The sequence below is a fragment of the Bactrocera neohumeralis genome, chromosome 6, assembly GCF_024586455.1.
Source record: "Bactrocera neohumeralis isolate Rockhampton chromosome 6, APGP_CSIRO_Bneo_wtdbg2-racon-allhic-juicebox.fasta_v2, whole genome shotgun sequence".
Classification (NCBI taxonomy): domain Eukaryota; kingdom Metazoa; phylum Arthropoda; class Insecta; order Diptera; family Tephritidae; genus Bactrocera; species Bactrocera neohumeralis.
In genome coordinates, this window is record NC_065923.1 from 39,559,420 (window position 1) to 39,582,989 (window position 23,570).

The following is a 23,570-nucleotide window of genomic DNA, read 5'->3' on the forward strand; positions in this document are numbered from 1 at the left end:
TGATGGACTTTTTTTATATACACCAGAATGGTTGTTGATTGCTTTTTATTATAACAGTTGCTTGTAACATCTTAAACTAATCGAGATAGATATGAAGTTATATATTCATACATACATATATGCAAATCATCAGCATGACAGTATGAGTTGAAATCCGGTTGAGTGTCTATCGGTGCAAGACGTAAATCTAGTAAATCTTAAGGTATATTGATGAAACTTTGTACAGGTATACCTTGGCACTTCTAAAGCATTGCAAAAACTAGCAAATCAGTAAGAGTTTCTAACGTTGTGCTTTTTCCTTGATAAGTACCGTCTTCCGGAATGTGCTTAATATTGCATTAGCCTTACAAAATACATTCTTCTTCTTCTTCTTAATTGGCGTAGACACCGCTTACGTGATTATAGCCGAGTTAACAACAGCGCGCCAGTCGTTTCTTTTATAAATTATGGGGTATTAAAAATAATGAAAATTTTTGTCAAATTTGGCTGTATACTTTTAGTAAAGAGTGCTTAATAATTTACTGCGTTACTCCATAGCAAATAGTTTAGAGCATAACATCGTTTTGCAAATGACGTCCCTGGTTATCTTTGTCACTTTAACAATGATTTTGATTTTCTCTTCTTCCCAGTACTTAAATTATCTTGGACATGATAAAAGGAATCAGAATGAGTATAGCCAACATCCAATATTTTTTTTACATATCTCGAAATTTGATGTAATAATTTACGGTCCTCTTCTTTAAAATGGGTTGAAGGCACATTGCTTGCCACTATTTATGGAATAATTAAATAAAAAAATTAATGAACTCTTTATATAACATACAATACTATGAATTTGTGTATATTGATGATTGCGAAAAAAAACAAAAGCATAAGCGAATACGGCCAGACAATTGAAGGGTTTAAGGTCACTCATACGCCCGGACAACCACAATTATTGTGTCGACAAATCTATTTGTATACATAAATAACAAGCAATAATGTAGTATATATTGGATGGAAGCATATGCTGGTATAGATTACACATTTTGACTTTTTGTGTGTTTACTGATTTTAATGATACTTTGCTTATCGACATATACAGAAAAGTTGTGTATATGAACAAATTGTAGAAGGGCATACGCAAACTGTCTCGCACTACTGTGCTTGTGGAATCTGGGACCTTCAGTATTTACGGTTAGATTTCGACAATTTTTACCCAATATAGTATAACCTTAAGGTAATATTTGTGTATTTGTGCAAAGATTAAAATCGATGAAGTCATTGGCGTTAGATTTGTACAGTGTAAAGAAAAAAATAAGGGGTGATTGTGCTCTGATTTCACCCATTTTTACTAAGTACCATTAGAATGGAACAAAGCAAAATCAATCGAAGTTCAGATGATAATGGTCAAATATGTCCTGATGTATGTAATTTCATCTAAAAGAGAGGATGCCATGCCCACTATATAATTTTTACAGCGATTCCTTTGAAGCTTTTCATACAGCGTTTTCTGTGTGAATTTTAATGTTTCTGATGTATTAACTTTGAATTTATTATTACAATTTTACAAATAACAGTTATATGAACAAAACTAACATCCTCTGAGGCTACATTTTGCGAGAGTATAAAAATCAATTATTTTCTTAAATTCATAAAATTGTTTTCATCTAACCGCTTCACAGTGTATCGTTTAATACAATCTAGAGGGACAAAAATATTTTAGTTTGAAATTTAATATATGTTGGTAGTGTTGATTAATTATCTTAAGTTTCATTAAAAAAATTTTATATATTTTTAGATTTACGTATAGAAATCAAAAAAATTGTGTAAAAACTATATTTGATTATTTTTTGATCATCAGAACGGATGTACAATAACATTTATTTGAACGTAGAGAAAATTATAATAACAATATTAGGTGTGTTCGTAAAAAGTCCCTTACTAATCATCGCGTTTTCATTGGTTGAAATGCATAGGCATCTGTTTGTAAGTCCATTACATTTCAACTTAAGAGAAACGTGCTGACTAATAAAGGTTTTTTCTACGAACAGACCTAATATTAACAATAACATAAAAATAACAATAACACACAACAACAAAATGTTTAATACTACTACATCATTACTCATTAAATGACTCATCATCACTGTTAGATTCATCTGAATCAGATACTACATAATCTTTATCGTCATGGTCACATGTTACCTGACGTGGTACTTTCGATGGTATTGAAGGCGGGACAATTAAATTTAGAATTCCACCGGTAATTTTTCTGTTCTATTTTTGGGAGCTTCTCTGAGTGAGTTGATTCCAAAACCTTGTTAGTTTCTGATGTAGTAAAATCAGTTGTTTCCTTTGAAAAAATCAGCTTAATTGGGCAACAATAAAGTGTGGACGAAGGCCGCAGACTTCGCCATAAAATATTTTGGCTGGCATCGTCACTCAATCTCAATGGAACAATAGCAAAAACAAACAGATACTCATCAGTAGCATTGCTGTTCTCAAATTTCTGTTTATAAACGCTATAGCAGGAGCTCCCGTCACATCCTCATTTGCTGATTAGTGTGAATGACGAATTTGAAGATATATTTTTGCTTTGAAAACTTCACTTTGCGCTTTAATTAACCGTTTAGCTATTTTATCCAAAATGGCTTGAAGTTTAATTTCGGCGCGCGTTTCTGTTACCAAGATATGCTCATCTGCAGGGTAACACAAATTTTTAGACTTACGTAAACTAAAATAGGATGGAAAAACTTTATGTCCCGCCATCAATGACCATTTTCGCGTCTGTTTATACGAGTAACTTGTGCACTTAGAATCCACATAATAAGCTTGTCAATTGCCTGCCTTTGCATGTAGTATTACCAGACTTATTTTTTTCTGTAGATTTCAATCTTTCTCTAATCGAAGTAGTTATGTTTCTATTACCCTCCAAGCGATTTGCTACTTCAGCGGCTACGGTCAACTCGATGGCACTTCGCGATTCTAGTAAGTCTTCAACCCTTCGTTTTTTCGTTTTAAAAGACGACTCTTCAAAAGTTTTTTTTTGGTCTAACTTGAGGTCGATTGCTTTCAGTTGATGAGATAGGACAGGGATGTTCCATTTGTAGGTGAAATTGTAAATCTGCTCCTGCGATTTTTGTTTAAAACACGTTCAATCATCATATTTGCTTCAGTCCATTTTTTGGAAAATTTTTACGAAACACTCGAAATTTTTAACTTTATATCCTTCTGTGTATCAGGCGTTACATATGTAGCACTAAATTTTGTGAAAACATAATCCACTAACCGGGAATTTTGCTCTATTTTACATGTTCGCCATTCTTCAAATAACTCCATTTTTGAAATAGAGCAAACTCGATCTGGAAAAAAAATAATTAAAAATTATGGGGGAAAGATGTGGTACTTGATCAAAGGTCATTATATAGCTTGGGGTTGCCGTTATACAATATTCAAACATTAGCTTGTATATATGTGGATAAAAAAAGTTGCATACGTTAAAAACTTGAAAATAAAAAGAACACAAACATTTTTATATGAGTTTTCAAAACCCCGTACAACGTATTAGCTAAACGCAAACCAAGTATTAAATTGCATAAAATAAACGTACATACCATCTAAATTAAAGTCCATTTCATCAATATATATTTATATTGTATTTATTATTTAAATTGAAAACATAAAAATGATAACACCGTTTCACTTCCATTAAACTTGTTAACCGTATTAGAATATTTTGCCCAATTCTTACTTAAAATTGTGACATATCAAGTGTTGTTATACGTATAATCAGAGTATTGTCAATTATTTGTTTGTTTACATTGACTTTTGTCCGCCTGCAATGATCCAGGCGAATCACTGTGTGCATCCGTAGGGACTTTAAAATATATGTAGTACACTAGCAAATTGAGCAATATTCACGAGTGCTAAGTAGCAGCTGTCAAATACCAGCATGTAAACCATGCCACAGAATCAGAAAATAAGTGGTCGTCTAACTTGTCGCATATTTAACACGCCAGCACAGACATGGATTACGAACAAACATAACCATTTAAAGCTTTAAGCTCATAGTCTTCTAAAGCAACCGCATAACCATGATCGTACACACTCAATATATATATCCACAGATTTAAGAGGGAAATTTCAATCAGACGCTCAAATACAGTAAGCAAATGGAGAGCTCGAGCAAAAGTACAATATAATATTTATAGTATAAATTGCATAACTTGCAACTCCCTTTTAATGCTTTAAATTCCAAGTTAACTTTATTATTTTACTTCATTCTATAGATATTCCATTGTCAATTCTAAGGAAAATCTGTAGAAATTGTTCGGTTTAAAACTTTATGTTAGAATGTGGATATATTTGTACCATAAATAACCCTCTTTGGACCGTAAGTCGGAAAACATCTTTAAAGAGAATTTTGTTTGTCTAATTATATATATAAGAATATATATTTTCTTTTTAATTATCAAAAGACATAAAAGGTGTGCCAGTTAAAAGAATTATGCATTATATACACACATATAAAGTAGACATGGCAGTATTTATAGTTTATTAAATACAGAAATACAAAATACATAGGAAGAAGCAATGCTATTATGTTGAAAATTTCAAGCGTGTATTTTCTTTCAAGTAATAATGTTCAAAGGCCAATGAGACAAAGAACCACTCGAAGTAATGAAATATTGCTGCCGTTCAGGCAAAGTGTTGCTGAAGACCGCAATTTGTCGATTTCAAGACGTTCTCAAGAATTGAGACTGTCTCAAACCACAACCAGGTGGATTTTGGGGAAAAGATTTGTGCTTCCATCCATATAAAATTGTTCTCATTCATTAACTGAAGCCATTGGACCACCCTAAAGGTCGTGAATTCGTTAATTTTGCTTTGGAACTACTTAAAAGCGATAGCGATTTTTTAAATAAAATATTCTCCGGTAAGGCTCACTTTCATCTCAGTGGTGCGGTAAATAAACCAAATTGTCGATTCTGGTGCGAAGAAAATCCACAATTTATTCAAGAACAAACAGTACATTCCCCTAAACTGACAGTTTGGTGTGCTTTTTGGTTTGGTTGAATCATTGGTCCTTACTTCTTCCGAAATGAAGCTGTTGACACAGCTATTGTCAATGGAGAGCGGTATAGATCGATCAATTTTTTAATGATCACAATTTGGGGGAAGTTGATCTTGGCAGTTTGAAGATACGATTATTTCAAGAAATAGTCCAAGAAGTTGTGATTTAACACCATTAGACTGCTTATTGTGGGGTTATTTGAAGACATTGGTCTTTAGCAATAAATCAGATTCTCTTTAAGCTTTAGAAGTTAATTTTGCATGTGCTATTCATGACGAAATTCAATTCATTCAAAAATGGGTTCATCGAATTCGTTCATGCAAAAGAAGTCGTGGAGGCCTTTTGATTGATGTTATATTCAGAACTTAATTGTATCGATTGTGCTTCACACCAAATAGAAAACATTTGAATCCTTTTAAAAGTTAGTGCTCTTTTTTAAAGAAATAATATCTCTCTTATTAGAAAGCCCTGTATATATAGCTAGTGTATGGTTACCCCAACGAAGCTGACCAATTTATATCCTATATAAAACGTTCCATTAAATATGATATTTTAACTTACATATTTACCAAAATAAAGTTTATAATCCTGATATTGGGTAGGAGTCTAGGGACATTATAGACCCGATTCAATTCACATTTTTGGTATTACAATATATTATTACCCAAAAAAGGTCCAACCGGAAGATCGAATACTCAAGCATTTTCCTAACACCAGAGTTATTGTTGCCTATGTTCAGCTCACATCCAATCGTTTTAGACCAAGTAAATTAGGATTAACACGCGGGCACCATGTACAAAAGCAGCACACAAAGTAGCACAATGGAGGCAGTAAGTTGTAGAAGTGTTGCATGCATCTCTATCGTTTTTGGATGTGTCCACATGAGGATACCTGCATGTATTTTGATATTGCTGTGGCTTAATTTTAAGATTGTCAAACGGGGAAAAGTTTACTGCAAATTACCGAAGCCAGAAGTTAAAAGAAGCTCCCACGGTAATTTGTTGCTTTTTTGGCATACACATTTTACAATTTGCGCGCCTAAAGTGTCTGCAGGGAACTTCACAATCACCGCAAAGTGAATCATAAATTCAATGTTCGTATGAGTTTGCGGCGATTAAGGTGTCTGCCTGCAAAGTTATAACAGTAGGGGTACATATGAACACAGTAGACAAAATCAGAATTTTCTTCTATGTATACCTTTGTTAAATGTTTTTGCGGAAAAGAAAACAAAAAACAATTAAATTTCAGTTTAATGCCATGTACAGTGGAGGGTTCTTAAAACTCTTGTGCATAAAACGTTAAAAGAGCATACAAAATTACAAAAGTCTTGCAAGTTTTATGACATGACCTAGCCAGGGCAGCCGCTGTCTATCGATTTGCAAAACTTTGTCAATGTCATCGTGTATCTCATATAGCTCATCGATTGCGACATTCGCCGTTGCCAACGCGCAAAATAAAAATCTTCCGCAGAACCCTTCTCTCGTAATCTCGTAACGTCGGGTCATCAGATTTTGTCAACGTCCATGCATCTGCGCCATATAGCAGGACAAGAACAATGCGTGAGTAATATCTATCGAATCAGTCGAACATTATAAGCTCTTTGAAAGCAGCTTTTATTTTACCAAGTTTAAATAGAATATTATATTCCAAAACACATACTTTTGTTGTTAATATGAAATTAATAAGGAAGCTATATGTTACAAATAACTCCCACAACTTAATGATCAAATGAAGTGTATATATACAATTCCCTGTTTAACTTTACTCTAACTAACTAACTAAAGAAACTTTTTAAACGATTATTCAAAAATGTGAGGTGAAAAGTATTTCTCTAAGCAGCAACAATTCTCACTAAATTCAGTTATGGTCATGAAGTTTTTCTTACTAGATTACTTTTTCGTGACGCCTTCTGCATTGCATAACATTTAGAAATATTATCCTAAAGGATAATTAGTTGTCACCAAGCGGCATTAAATATTCGAAGCATAAAACTCACAGACCAAAAAGCAGTATTTATCCACAAGATCTTAAATATTTTTGTTTGGCAGCGAATGACAGTTCTTCCTTGTACCCATAAAAGCTTTTAAGTGAGTTTGAGATACGCATGCTGTCATATAAGTTGTTCCGCAACACTACTATCGTTACAATATAATAAACGCCAAAAAGCAATCGTAGCAGAAAAAAGAAAATGAAATATAAAAATATACATATGGCGTAAGCTAAAACGAACGGACACATGTCGCATTAAAGTACTCAAAACAAAACAGACATATCTATATATTTGGGCAACAAACATTGACACTTTACACAGGTCAAAGGGCTATCCAAGAAAAATTCGGAGCAGCTTCCAAGCAGTAGGTCTTCCCTTTTTTCCAGCTGTCCTAAATATGAGAATATTAAACAGGAAAGGATAAAAGCCGAATCTTATGTTAAAATCCATCAAAAGCCATTGTGAGTTCCATGCGATAGAAATAATGGTTGTCAAAAAAGTCTTGCGGTATTTTCGCTAGTTGGCGCTGAAAGCGGGTAATTCTAGTTTTATTCGTCGCATCGGGTCATGCTATACCTTTTTGGAAAGCTCATTTCACGCGCTAACACGTGTTTGATTGACTGTCGTTTCTTTCAATTTGTTCGTGTTCGTCGCAAACATGGAGCAAAATAAAGAGAAAATACGGCATATTACAAAGGCAAAAATGCATCTCAAGCCGCCAATAAAATTTGTGCAGTTTATGGACCCGATACAGTTTCCATTTCCACCGCACAACGATGGTTTCAACGTTTTCGTTCTGGTGTAGAGGTGGTCGAAGATGCGAACGCTCCGGAAGGCCTGTCGTCGAAAATTGCGATAAAACCGCTGAATTGGTCGAAAGAGACCGGCGTAGTAGCAGCCGTAGCATCGGTCAAGAGCTGGGCATGAGTCATCAAAAGTTCATTTCAATTTCAATAAAAAAAAAAATTCAATAAAATTACCGCAAAAGACTTTTTTGACAACCCATTATTTTAAATTTTGGCGTAGTTCACAGAGGATTAGCACAGTTTTCTTATCTTAAGCAGATGGTTGATGATTTACTTTATCTCGATTTATGCAAATGGTACAAAATCGTATAAATGCAAGAAGTTATGCAAATGATTTTAAAGAAATTATTAGGGATATGAACATATTATATATATGTATGTAGGTATTTTAGAATCTATTCCGCTGACATGTTTATCGCTCAAAAACAAAATATTTTGGTTTTCAATTATGCAAAGATATTGGTTCCAAAAGGTGGCGTAACTTCGAATATGTGAACATTTTATTTCATTCGAATATATTGAACTTTGTGCCTACCGAAAGTCATCATATTTTAAGAATTTAAGCCAAGAGATGTTAAAATAAATGCTTCTTTACTGGTGAAGAGTAAAGGAATCAATTATTATTAAAAAATGCTACCGACAACACCTTCTCACATCGAAACGTGTGGTTACCAAAAAAATGGCAGAATTCACGACAAGATAAATGGAAATAATTTTTCATCATGACAACGCTTGCCTTAATATTTCAGGACCGGTAAAAAAATACCTGTAAAGCATCGACAAACGAAGTTTTGCCCAACCTGCTTTATTGTACAGATCTTGCACCTTCTGACTATTATTTGTTCCGGTCGATGCAGAAAACCCTTACTGTAATACGGTTCATATCAGAATAGGATATCAAAACTAAGCTTAATTCATTCTTAATCAACAAGCTGGTGCAGTTATTTGTTCGGTTGCCAAAACTTTGAGTAATACCTCGCAAATATTTATACAAGTGAGAAAGGGTGAAGCTTCAAGTCTGACCAAAATTTCTTACTATTGCAACTTGTAAGAATTAAAGTCCGAGAAATCCGTCAGTAAAATATGGGATTTGTTCCCTCGGTTTAATTAAGGCACCTCATATACAATCGACAATCATATGGAGCAAAATCAGCCGGATGTTCGAAAATCCTGGTAGTAGTTATATAGGGCCTAGGTCAAGATTTGCCCAGGTAAAACACACTTCTCATATACAGTAACCCGGAAGTACATAAATCTTTGTATAAGGTATATGGAAGCTAGAGGTGACCCGTTCAACCAATTTGTGATACACAGAGATACAGTTATCAAGAGAGGATTTTATCTGATTTATAATTGTATATAACGTACATTAACCGGAAATTTTGGTCAAAATTCAGCTTTTTTCAGTCATCCTGATTCGCGAAAAGTTCTCTCCAAGCTCCTTCAGAGCATCTTCCTTTTTAACGGCTCCAAAGTATATCGCTATAAGACATATTTCCCGCGCGCGCAATGATTATTGCATCCGGTCCCAGAGAGTTGCAATAGTCTTCTTCTTTTGGTTCTGCATTTTACATTTTACCTATTGCCAAACATTTTCCTTTTCCTCATCTTTCTTCCTTTCTACAGGAATTTTTCCTTTATGAGTACCTCTCGCTCGCAGTGGCCATCATTTGCACTTTCATTTCTCTGTTTATTTTTATAGGCGGTTAATCCTCACTTTTTTGACGTTGAGTCCAACGTTCCTGATCATCTCATCTAGCCCAGACTTTACATCACCAACCGATTGTCTCTATACCGCTTGAGGTGTGAAATCTTGCCGAACAGGTGGTAACGACATCGCTCTCGCAAGCTTTTCTACACTAAGCACCTGTTTTGGTGATCGCCCAAGTCATGGCGCACGTCTAAAGGGGTCAAATTTGGAGCTGACTGCGCTGGTATATCTAAAGTTTTTATATAGTTTTCTTTTCTTAATATTTGTATTACGTTGCCATTGAATGTCTGTTCTGAATTGGGGCTTTTTATTTACCCATTTGTACCAAACTTCAATTTCTGTATGCAGTCACTTTCCTTTACTTCTCACAAAGCAAATTTAATAAGCATCCCGCTGCTGTAGCTGCAGTTATTGTTATGAGTGCAGTAAAAATAAAGTTTCTCGTAAAGGGTTGCAGCCAGTTCCAGCAGTTCCGTAGAAATACACAACATTAACTGGTCACAAAAGCTCCATCGTACGCATATGTGAAAAATTGTGATTTAATGACCCCCTCACCATTGCTTGGCTTTCCCATAAAAATTGCTAAAAAAGGTTTAAACCAACTTTTGTTGGCTTTACAACCACATTTAAAGACGAATATGAATATGTGGGTATTCTACACTACTTGCACTCGTGCAACAACATATGTGAGACTAATAATTTTGTAGAGAGAAATATATTCTGCATGATGTACGCATGGGTACGAGAGTTTGTTTGAATGAGCTTGATTAGGAACTGTTAACAGACAACTATCACGCAAGTTAATAAAAGAGTTTCCAAAGGAAGCTGTAATTAATTTTAATAAAACTTTCCTTAAAATTCTTACGAAATTACATGCATTATATGTCGCATATTCTATATAATAGGCTGTCAAAAAAGTCTTGCGGTATTTTCGCTAGTTGGCGCTGAAAGCGCGTAGTTCTAGTTTTATTCGTCGCATCGGGTCACGCTATACCTTTTTGGAAAGCTCATTTCATGCGCTAACACGTGTTTAATTGATTGTCGTTTCTTTTAAGTCGTTCGTGAGTTATAGCGTCGCAAACATGGAGCAAAATAAAGAGAAAATACGGCATATTTTACAGTACTACTCCGATAAAGGCAAAAATACATCTCAAGCCGCCAATAAAATTTGTGCAGTTTATGGGCCAGATATAATTTCCATTTCCACCGCACAACGATGGTTTCAACGTTTTCGCTCTGCTGTAGAGGTGGTCGAAGATGCGCCATGCTCCGGAAGGCCTGTCGTCGAAAATTTCGATAAAATCACTTAATTGGTCGAAAGATCGGTCAAGTGCTGGGCATGAGTCATCAAAATTCATTTCAATTTCAATAAAAAAAAAAATTCAATAAAAATACCGCAAGACTTTTTTGACAAACCATTATTAACAGCGAACTAGTCGAAAAAGTCTTTTCGTATTTTGTCAAATAGTGTTGGAAAGGTGAGATTTTAAGCTTCATTTAACCAAAAAAAATTCAATTCAGAGAAGTTGAAAAAAATTTACAACTGTTAAAAACTGAGTGAAAACAATGAAGAAATTCGCTATATTTTGACATTTTTGCATAAAAAGGGCCAGTAAAACTAAATTTTCACTTTAAATAAAAAATAAAATGTTGATAAAAAGAATGAAAGAAAGAAGTGCGGCCATGCACCATTCACCATCACATTGGTTATTCGTCATCATTTCCGCATTCCTCTCATTTACCTTCGTGTAACTTCTGGCTATTCAGCAAATTCACATGATCGCTCCGAGTACACCGTTTTGACTCAATTGAGGATATAAAAGCTGAATCGAAGAAGGCTCTGATGGCCATCACGACAGAGGATTTTTCCAAGTGCTATGATGACTGGAAAATTCGTTGCCATAAGTGTATTGCAGCGGGAGGGGATTACTTTGAAGGAGATGAAATGGACAAAACTCACCTTTCAATTTGATCACAGTTTTGAATAACCACAAAAACACTTAGACTAATCAATCATGTGACCACAGCTAAACATGGAAACCGTGGTATAGGGTGAAGTACATATGTCGCTATACAGTAAAGGTATTTATGCACTATTTTATATTGCATTTAAATTCCACGTCATGTTTTCACGTTATCTTTCTCATTTCAACTTGACAAGTTGCGTTTTCTAAAATCTTAAGCCACACCATGAAAGTACCAAACGAACAGTGTCCAATTGGGGAACATATCCTATGAACCTTGCTAAAAGCAACTAGTTCAATAGACCTTTGTGCGTTCCACTCTGGGCCAGAGGGGTTTCGCAACCTTACACGTTCTGGCACTGACTAACGCATTCTCAAATATATTGATGCAAATTTTCCCATGCTATTTCGAATACAGTTGTTGTTGTTATTAAAACTCGGCGAAACAAAATCGACAAATACGGTATGGAGGAGTGTCTGCATTGGTTAAAGACAATGCATAATTTTCGCCACACTTCTCTCTGCGGGTAACACCTTAACACCATAACGCATTCGATTTGTGATGTTCTGATTTTGAATAACATGGTATAATAATATATGGAGACTTAAACAAGCTTACAAATATTTAAAGTATTCCAAAATAATAATAAATAATTAGTAAATAATAATAAATTAAATCTTCTATAAATTCAATATATGTATGAATAAAATTTTAAGATTTTAATTTTCTATTAATTTGTAAATTTTCTTAATTTTAGATATTTTAATTCAACAAATAATAATTATTTTCCCCAGTGCACATCATTTCAATATATTTAACACACTTCTCTTTGATGAATACTAATTTATTCCCTTACATTGGTCAATAGTTCTTAGTTATGTATTATGCGTTAAAATCAATGTTAGTACCCATTAGAAATGATTAAAATTATTAATTAAAATCTATATTTGATTTACTTAATACTCAAAAGCTACCGCTTAAGAATGCAAAGTGGATATTTGTGGCTTTTCGAAAATAGTTTCCTTCTTGCTCGATGATTTTCTGACTCATAAAGCTATTACCAGCATACTTTGTCAGAAAAAAGCAAAAGCAACGGCGATAATTCTGCAATCAATGCAGATAATCATGCCATTTCACAAGCCAACCACACAAAGGGTGTCTGCACGGTGTCAGTCACCCTCCTTTTTACGATATCCTCAGATAACCCAATGTAATGTTAATGACATTTTATTAAAAGCATAATCAAGTAAAGAATTGTGCTTCTAAATCTAAATCAATTTCTTATAATATAAAGACTAGACGAGACGGTTGTATGGCTGCTGTATGTGGGCTAAGGTAAAGATATGTATGTATGTAAGTATTGTTATCTGCGCCAAAATACATAGAATACAGTAGTGTACGCATTTTCTATCAATTATTGGGCGAAGTGAGTATGACAGTTCAGAAAAAGGCATATTGCATTGATATGACCGCGAATGCATGTGCAGATTCTAACACTATTTTTGCAAATGTTGTTGCAGTAATGGTTATATAAAAGAATATTGTCTCGAAACGCTTTCCTCGGAGCGGTCGTTTGAGTTTGCTGTATAGCCTAAAGTCACACGGAGCTAACTCAGGCGAATACTATTTCGACACGATATTGGTGGAAAATTTGGCGAAAAACTCACGAAGAATCAATGCAGTAATCGACGGTGCATTATCGTGTCACAAAAACCAAGAGTTGTCGACTCCGAATTCTGCCTTTTTGTATGAATAGCTTCGCTCAAACGACGTATAACACTCAAACAGTATTTGTTGTTGACAACATCTCAATAATCGAAGAAAACTGTGAGTATAACCTTGGTTTTTGACTCACAACATAGAGAGACGGGCGGAAATGGCATAATAGACTCAGCTCATCATGCTGATCATTTATATATCTATTACAAACTTAATATACTCTGTTCAAATATTTTTCAAAATTTCAACTAAAGTGTCTCTAAATATATTTTGCATCAACGGTAACTGCTAATGTTGAACTAACGTTGAGAACAATGTTGCAATAAAATATGTGTGTGGGTGTGCATATGTTCCTCACAAAACCCTCATACTCATATTCATAAGTGCAAATTGTAAATAATAGAATTTCGACTGGTGTGGCAAATTGAAATTTGCTTAAGGGGGTTTTCTGGTCTGGGATTTTGAAAAAATCGATTTTTTCCCATATTTTGAGACTATAGACTTTCAAAATTATGACCGTGGAAGGATTTTTCAAAATACGACTTATTTTCGGAGATACAGCCGATTTTGTGACGTGGCGTCCGTGTTCACTAGAATTGTCTCCTAAACTTTAAACGCGTTTTTCTTGAAACTACTTTTTTTGAGGTGGTTGACATGATATCTTAAGTTCTGCTGAACTGATTCCTTTGAAATTTGGTATATATCTTCTTTATACAATGCTCTATCGTGTCGTGTTTTGACTTTGATTTGAAGTATTTTTAAAAATTTCGAAAAGGTCGAAAAAATCGGGTAAAAAAAATTTTTTTTTCAAGTCGATGCCATTTTGTTAATTTTTGTTTTTTTCTTTAACATCATCAACCCGATAACGACATCCTTATTAATGAAATTGAATTGAAATCACGTCAACCAGGACGCACCGTTTTTTTTTTTTGAAGCCCCCACTCCACCGGCACGTATCTCGACGAATTTTGGTTTTTTTTCTTGCAATTTTTTTTATATTATTAAAATGTCAATAAAAAACATATAAAAAAATGGATGGTAAAAATGTTTTTGTATTTTTTTATCTTAGTTTAAAAAATGCCTAAAATTCATGCGTCTAGACCAGATTACCCCCTTAAAAGTTTGCTGCTTCACACGCAATTTCCGTAAAAGCACCGCCAGCGATCAGAAATGTGCCATGGAATTGACAGAAGAAAAGACACATTTAAGCAATCAGCCAGAAGGAAAATTGACACCCATATGCCAACAATGTGCATCAAAGTCATTTCACTTTATGTGTTTAAGAAGCGTGGAAGTTTGTACACTTGCAGAAATGACTATGGAGATTTGCATGTACTGATAAGAAAATAGTTACATTTTATGAGTGAAAAGGGTATTACAAAATAGCAACCAATGAGTGAATGATTACGTAGAAAACAACATCTTCTTGCAGGATCAATTATGCAGTCATGCTTGTTACATTGACGTTCAGTTAATGGTATAATTGAAAGTCCTTACGATTTTTTAAAGAGAAACACCTGATCATACATACCATATACATTGTAACAAAGTTTTCTTATTTTTGCGGCGTTTAAGTTTTCTAAGAAGCACCTCAAAACCACAAATCCATGAGCAGAGAACCTCGCATAAAAAAGCAATTTTTGGGGGTGCTTAAAGCTCCTTTTACTCTTAATAAACATTTGTTCTTTTCTTAGCCAAACACGTCTCAAGAGTTTGAAAAATACAAAATTTTACCAGTTTGTAAATATTATATTGTTCCAATAACGGTTAATGTCTTCCCGCGCCGAATATAATTCTTTTCGTGCTTTTTAAAGTAGAGATTTGATAACAGTATTGCTGCGTTTGCTACCAGATATTTAAAATATGTTCCTTACTGGAATTATAAATATATCTAACCCCTTTTTAAGCAAAAATTTGGTAGCTTCTGTTAGCAGTAGTCTCTTCTTAAAGAGAATAGCAATAGTTTGTCCTCACTTTTAGATGTAACGTGAATCCTGCCTCTTCCTGGCTTGTCTAAATTTCTATTTTAAATAGCAGTAATACATAGGTTTGTTCGTCGAATAAAATTCAGATATGTATATTATTAAAGAAAGCTGTAAGTGTGAAGTGGAAGTGTGTGTTAATTATGGTATCATATAACTCTACTTTTTTAAAATATCTAAAATTAACTTAAGGATTTTCTAGACTCAACTGAACCCAGTATGTAGTATTTGCAACAATTCAATTTACAATTTGTTATTTTTGTTTAAACTGTATATGACCGTTTTTCTTAGTTTAACAGTTCTCGAGTAAAGTGCTATTAACATAGAGATCATCGCTTGCGAAGGATGCTTGCTAGTGATTATATAAGAAACCGCAACGAGAAATGCAATGAAATTTGGTGGTCAGCTACTCCTAACGCCTTCCTGTAATTCTAAATTGAATTTCAGTGAAAATGCTTACTTTGACTAACGAAAAGAAAGCTCTCACCACCTTCTATTCTAAGATTGGCTGCATTGCTGGTGGATAAATTCTTGTAGTTGTTGCCAATCCGTTATAAAGTGGTGGTACGTACAAATGCAAACACTCAATTTGAGCAGAAACAGGATGAAATTAAAAACAGGGAGATTAAGTAAGGTGTTCAAATTAACCTGAGAAATAATTAAATCAGGAAGACTGCGAAAGTGGAGCAATTGGAGGAAACTCATGTCAACGAAAATAACCGAAAATCATTCAAAAAATTGTAAGGTTTTATTAAAAATCAAACGTGGAAATATCAGAATCTACAGTCTACAAAATGTTCTGTTTAACTCAATGAAAATTTCGCTTCCGCTTCAAAAGGAATTCGCATGGACCACTTAGGAGCTTTGAAGCCACCAAATACTCAGATATCGGTACAGTCAACTAATTAATGTTAGTAAGAAATGTGAAACATCTACGCCAAGTTATTTCTCAAAATGAACTCGGGTATTTAGTTTGGAATGATTTGATACAACAATTTTCAAAGCATTTTACGTGGAAAATTTTTTTTTATAGTAGAGACTATACGTAACCATCTCCCAACTCATGCATCTACCACGGAACCAGCAGATTAGGTATTTTTTCATGAGAGAGAAAAATACTTACTTAAATATCTTCTTATTCTTCTTCTAATTCTTCTTCTAGTGTACGAACTGACTGACTACTAATCGATTGTAAGTTTCTTAGTTTTGTCATAAGTAGAGCTGACACCTCGCTGACAGCATACCATTTATCAGAAGACTGACACACCTGTCAAATTTTCCACCGTTACATTACCGCCGAGCGTAGATTTTAGCTTTTCCTTTTAGAGTTTTATATCTAAGTTTCTTCTTCTTCTTAATTGGCGTAGACACCGCTTACGCGATTATAGCCGAGTTAACAACAGCGCGCTAGTCGTTTCTTCTCTTCGCTACGTGGCGCCAGTTGGATATTCCAAGCGAAGCCAGGTCCTTCTCCACTTGGTCCTTCCAACTAAGTGGAGGTCTTCCTCTTCCTCTGCCTCCCCTGGCGGGTACTGCGTCGAATACTTTCAGAGCTGGAGTGTTTTCGTCCATCCGGGCAACATGACCTAGCCAGCGTAGCCGCTGTCTTTTAATTCGCTAAACTATGTCAATGTCGTCGTATATCTCGTACAGCTCATCGTTCCATCGAATGCGGTATTCGCCGTGGCCAACGCGCAAAGCACCATAAATCTTTCGCAGAACTTACATAGACGAAAAATCTACGACTTCAAAGTTATGACTGTCAACAGTGACGTGAGAGCCAAGTCGCGAGTGCGACGACTGTTTATTTGATGACAGGAGATATATGTATTTCGTCTTGCCCTCGTTCACTGCCAGACCCATTTTCTGTGCTTCCTTGTCCTTGTCCTGGAGAAAGCAGAACTAACGGCGCGGGTGTTGAGGCCGATGATATCAATATAATCGGCATACGCCAGCAGCTGTATACTCTTATAGAAGATGGTACCTTCTCTATTTACTTCTGGAGCTCGAACTATTTTCTCCAGAAGCAGGTTGAAAAAGTCTCACGATAGGGAATCGCCTTGTCTGAAACCTCGTTTGGTATCGAACTGCTCGGAGAGGTTCTACCAGCTCCTTTTCGTGCTGTCGAAAGCAGCTTTGAAATCGACGAAGAGGTGGTGTGTGTCGATTTTTATTTCACGGGTCTTTTCCAAGATTTGGCGCATGGTGAATATCTGGTCGGTTGTTCATTTAAAAGGTCTAAAGCCACACTGATAAGGTCCAATCAGTTTGTTGACGGTGGGCTTTAATCTTTCACACAATACGCTCGATAGAACCTTATATGCGATGTTGAAGAGGCTAATCCCACGGTAGTTGGCGCAGATTGTGGGGTCTCCTTTTTTTTGGATTGGGCATAGCACACTTAAATTCCAATCGTTGGGCATGCTTTCGTCCGACCATATTTTACAAAGAAGCTGATGCATGCTCCTTATCAGTTCTTCGCCGCCGTGTTTGAATAGCTCGGCCGGCAATCCGTCGGCCCCTGCCGCTTTGCTGTTCTTCAGGCGGCCAATTGCTATTCGAACTTCTTCATGGTCGGGTAATGGAACGTCTGCTCCATCGTCATCGATTGGGGGATCGGGTTCTCCTTCTCCTGGTGTTGTGCGTTCACTGCCATTCAGCAGGCTGGAGAAGTGTTCCCTCCATAATTTAAGTATACTCTGGGCATCGGTGACTGGATCACCTTTGGGGGTTCTACAAGAGTATGCTCCGGTCTCAAAACCTTCTGTAAGCCGCCGCATTTTTTCGTAGAATTTTCGAGCATTACCCCTGTCGGCCAGCTTATCAAGCTCTTCGTACTCACGCGTTTCGGCCTCTTTCTTCTTCTGTCTACAAAGGCGTCTCGCTTCCCTTTTCAACTCTCGGTATCTTCGTCGTACCAGCTGTTCTTTTGCACTTTCCGAAAACCAATGGTTTCGGTTGCTGCTGTACGTAAAGAGTTTGAAATGCCCTCCCACAGTTCCCTTATACCGAGTTGTTGACGAGTGCTCTCAGAGAGCAGGGATGCAAGCCGAGTAGAAAATCGTTCGGCTGTCTATTTTGATTGCAGCTTTTCGAAGTCGAACATTCCTTGTGTTTGTTGGAGTGCGTTTTTTGCTGCACAGAGGCGGGTGCGAATCTTAGCTGCAACAAGATAGTGGTCCGAGTCGATGTTAGGACCTCGGAGCGTACGCACATCTAAAACACTGGAGACGTGTCTTCCATCTATCACAACATGATCTATCTGTTTGGTAGTTTTTCGATCCGGAGACAGCCAGGTAGCTTGATGAATCTTCTTATGCTGGAATCTAGTACTACAGATAACCATATTTCGGGCCCCGGCAAAGTCGATCAGCCTCAACCCATTTGGGGATGTTTCGTCGTGGAGGCTGAATTTACCGACCGTAGTGGCAAAGATACCTTCTTTCCCCACCCTGGCGTTAAAGTCGCCAAGCACGATTTTGACATTGTGGCGGGGGCAGCCTTCATAAGTGCGCTCCAAGTACTCATAGAAGGCATCTTTGGTCACATCGTTCTTCTCTTCCGTCGGGGCGTGGGCGCAAATCAGCGATATGTTGAAGAACCTCGCTTTGATGCGGATTGTGGCTAGACGTTCATTCACCGGAGTGAATGATAGTACTCGGCGACGGAGTCTCTCTCACACCACGAATCCTACACCAATCTTGCGCTCCTTTATATGGCCAATGTCAATGAATGTAGTAAATGTCACAAGGACCTACTCGTCTCTGTCCTTGTCCCGTCCATCGCATTTCTTGGACGGCGGTGATGTCAGCCTTTATGTTTACGAAGACATCAACCAGCAGGGCAGCGGCACTGTCCAAATTAAGGGACCGGACATTCCAGCTGCACCCTCAATTCGTAGTCCTTATTTCGTTTGCCATGGTCGTCATCAAAAGGGGGGTCTCTTATCCGAGGCTGTTGTTGTTTTTTCATTGGAGTGTTTTTTTACGTGGCGGGTACCAAACCCAGCGCACAACCCTATGCAGGGGATATTTCGCCTTCTCACTTTAGCTCGCCTTCAAACGGATGTTCTTAGGCTACCCAGAGGATACTTGGTCAAAGACCGGAAGTCATGAGCTGCTTGAGTCATATGTAAAAGAATCGTTTCTGGCCACTCCCAAGTGAATGGCGATCAGAGAACTTTCCTCACTTGCGTGAAGTTCTACATATGACTCCATCCTCCCTGTCTAAGTTTAGTACTTAGTTATTATATTTTTTTTTTATAATTTTCCTGAATATTTTCTGAGAAACTTTTAAATTTATTGTCTCGAAAATACATTACACATATTATGGTATTTTTTATCTCTATTTTAAGACTTAGTATTACTAAAAGTATTTATTTGGAAAGGAACTACAGCTGTTCTACGGGAGCTCCTCTTAAAAAAGACGTTTTGCGTGAACACTACATCTCTGAACTGGATCCTCTGAAATTAAAAATTCAAACAGATTTCGTTAAAGTAATGTTTAATCTTCGATTGGTCACTAAAAATATATATTTAAGAAGCTCGCGTTAAAGTTTGAGGCTGATCAGTTTAGCTGGTCTTGAGTAATGTTGGTCACCGGCTTTGAAAACACCATTGTGAGAAAAACGCGTTTAAAGTTAGAAAAAAACTTTCAAGCACTCTAAAACGCTTTTACCAATTTACGTGTTACTTCGAAAATATTCACCAGAACGATATGAAGTTTTCTGTGCGTAGAAAAATTTATATCTCGCTTCCAACTACTTGAAAAAATATCTTGTTCATAAGATTTTGTAGGAAATTGAATGCTCTACAAAAAAGGTCAATTTTGATTTTTTCGTAAACCCAAACGTTTAAAAGATATTAACAGTTAAAGTTTGATTATTTTTGGGAAAATTTTTTATTTCTTATGAATTTTATAACTCAATGAAAAAAAATTATGATAAATGATGAAACTTAAAGGCTTTCTTAGAGGTGTCTAGGAACCTATTTTCCAGAGTACCAAACGAAAAAATTTTTTTTTTTTGATCCACCTTAATATGCATTGCTGTTTGATGATGAATATCTCGCAAACGCTTAACTTAATCGACCCATTTTTATTGAGCAGTAAATTTCCTACAAAACTATGAGTTTCATCATTCATAATAATTTGTTTTTATTGAGTTATAAAATTCATAAGAAATAAAAAATTTTCCCAAAAATAATCAAACTTTAACTGTTAATATCTTTTAAACGTTTGGGTTTACGAAAAACTCAAAATTGACCTTTTTTGTAGAGCATGAGCAAGATATTTTTTCAAGTAGTTGGAAGCGAGATATAAATTTTTCTATCTGATAATAAGAAAAAATAGAAAACTGGATGTAGGAGGACTTTCCCGTTACAATTAAAAACTCATGTTTGGAGAGGCTTTCTTAGAGGTGTCTAGGAACCTATTTTTCCAAGTACCAAACGAAAAAAAATTTTTTTTTTTGAATCACTCTAATACCCCCTTAGGATATTGGCAATACTTTATATTACAGAATTGTGCACAAACAATCAAAATTAGTTTTTTGACGAGATCAAACAGATTCCGTTGATATTTGTTATCTTATTTACACTGTAGGTCGTATACCCGCTTAGCCTCACTTAACCATATTAATTCCTATATGTGGTATATTGGCTTGTCAATTCACGTCTGGACGAGGTGATAACCAAAATCCAAAAACTGCGAGTTGCATGAAATATATAAATTTACTTAATTTAATTTTGGCAATACTTCAATCATCAGTAGTCAGGGAAACAATTTAATAGTGTCCTATACCGGTAACCCACTATCAACAACATACACCTCTATTTCCTGGCTTATCCTTCCATAAACAGAACTCTCTCACCGATTAAATATTAGTTGTATGTTATATGGTGCCTCAGGATGTCATATCATACTAAGAAGAATATGTACGAATAAAAATGCGACATCGAAAGCTAATTAAGTTTCCTCGTTGACAGAAAAGTGCTCCAAGTGTCTAAATGTCCTTGCTTAGATGAGCGTATACATAAAATTTAATGTTGTTATTCATAATGTAATTATTATGTTGGTTGACTGTAGCTGTTCCTCATGTTCAACGCATACATCTGAAATGTTAAACTCAGTTTTCCTCAACTCTATTTGGAAATGTCATCAACTTGAGAGTGAATAATGAAAATAATAATAATATATACAAATGTTGTTCTTAGTAATGGTTGCTTATAATACCTTGTATTAGCGGAATCGTGTCCATCGAATTTGGTATACAAGTTAACCGTAGAGAGAGGCATGTATGATTTAGTTATGTTTGAAAAGTGCACTATTTACAATATATAATAAATGTTTTACAAAAATTCCGTTTATGAATAGCTTATCATACACTAGGGTGTCCGTTATTTTCGAAATTAATTTTTTTTGCAAACACTCCATAAAGTTTTAAAATTTTCTTCTACAAGAAAGACCTGATTGAATTTTCATAAAAATATTCCTTTACAAGTTATACGCAATTAAATTATAAAACAAATGACCTTAGCATTAATAGAAGTGCCTTAAAAATTCTATATTGCTCATACGTCACGGTGTATGGAATGAGAATGAATGCTTTGTACATTTGATGCATAATTTTAACTACGTAGAACTTTTAAAGGAATACTTTTATAGAAAATGAAACAAACTAATTTCTTTGTAAGATGCTAGACTTTTTATTAGAAAATTTTGTTTTCAAAGTCGGCGGTTTATTTGCTTTGGAAAAAAAATTAATACAAATGATCAAAACATTACATGCTTTATACACGGAAAAGTAGAATTATTTTGATACGGTTTATTTTCCTAAGTTTTATAAAATGTTACTCTAATCTGGTGAAAAGTAAAAAATCACGAAAGCTTCTGCACGTAAAATTAAAGAAACAAGCCGATAGAATCAAGATGCATGGCTAACTATTTTAATTCATTCCGAGACACTGAAATCAATAAGAAGTTTGGGGTTGCTTGGACGAATGAGTCGAAAAAACCATTTCTGTATAAAAGAGATTTAAGAGCATGGCTGGGCTTTGCTAAGGAACATTTAAAAAGGCGTCGCAATTTTGGCAAAGAGTACTTTGGAGTAATTGAAGAAAGGTGAACTATATTACTTCGCTGGCTATCCATTTATCCATCGCCCCATCTGTCAGGGGCCTATTTCACTAAATTACAAGTTCACAATTACAAGTGTTTTTGCATGTGAAATTGTGAACCGTGAATCATTGTGTTTCATAAAAATACAAATACAAGTTTGTAGCTACAATGAATTCTACAAGTCACAAGTCTACAAATGATACTTTTACAAGTGATCTTGTTTCACTAAACAAAATTTGCACTTGTACACTTGTAGAATTGTAGAAAAAAACCTTATGGTCGACGGAGACCCTAAGAAAAAATTTTACAAGTTACAAGTGAATGATAAATTGATTTATATATATATCATAGTTTACGGCTGTTTGGACGGCACTTTAAATAAATTAGATGCACCCAAAGAGCATGAAGAAGCTTATCTTGATAGGCAAGGTAATCACTCCATTTCGTGTATGGTGGTTTGCAGACCCGATCTCCAGTTCTATTACTCCTATGCAAATTGGCCTGAGAGTACTCACGACTCTCGCGTCTTGCGGAATAGTTGTTTGTTCCGCAGAATGGAAAAAACTGGCGTCCAATTCAGAATGGAATCATTCTAGGTGAAGCATATCCGCTGATAGATTGGCTGATTCCTCCACTATCTAATAATAAAATTCCTCAATGCCCATAAATCAACCAGAAGAGTTGTGGAAAATGTAATTGGTATTTTAAAGGAAAATTTCCCATTTTAAATTATTTGCGGGTGACCCCAGAAATGGCCAGCGATGTCTTTAATTTGCGGTCACACTTTGCAAATTTTTCACGCACTGAAAAGATGAAAACTACACAATTACTAACCTTAGTGACTCCGATAATGTAGAAGAAGACAGCCAAACCATAACAGACATTAGAGGTCAAGCTAGGCTACAAACTATTTTAAATTATTTTAATTAATTTACATATACGAAAAATATTAATAAAAAAATATAAAGAACAAAAAGTTGTAACTAAAAAAAATAAGGGGGTGTACGCCTCCTTACGGCGCATACATTTTTGCTCCCAAATTTTAATCTGTAGAGCTTTATTTTTCAAGTGAAGTTTTCGATCTGGCACTCCACCTTTTCATCCATCTTCAATTTTTTAATTTCTGCTTCCCCGTGGGCAGAAGAACCATTTTCCATACATCGTTCTAAATTAAAAAAAAGATAGGACAAATTTTAAATATAATTTAATGGTACTCGCTTCTTTT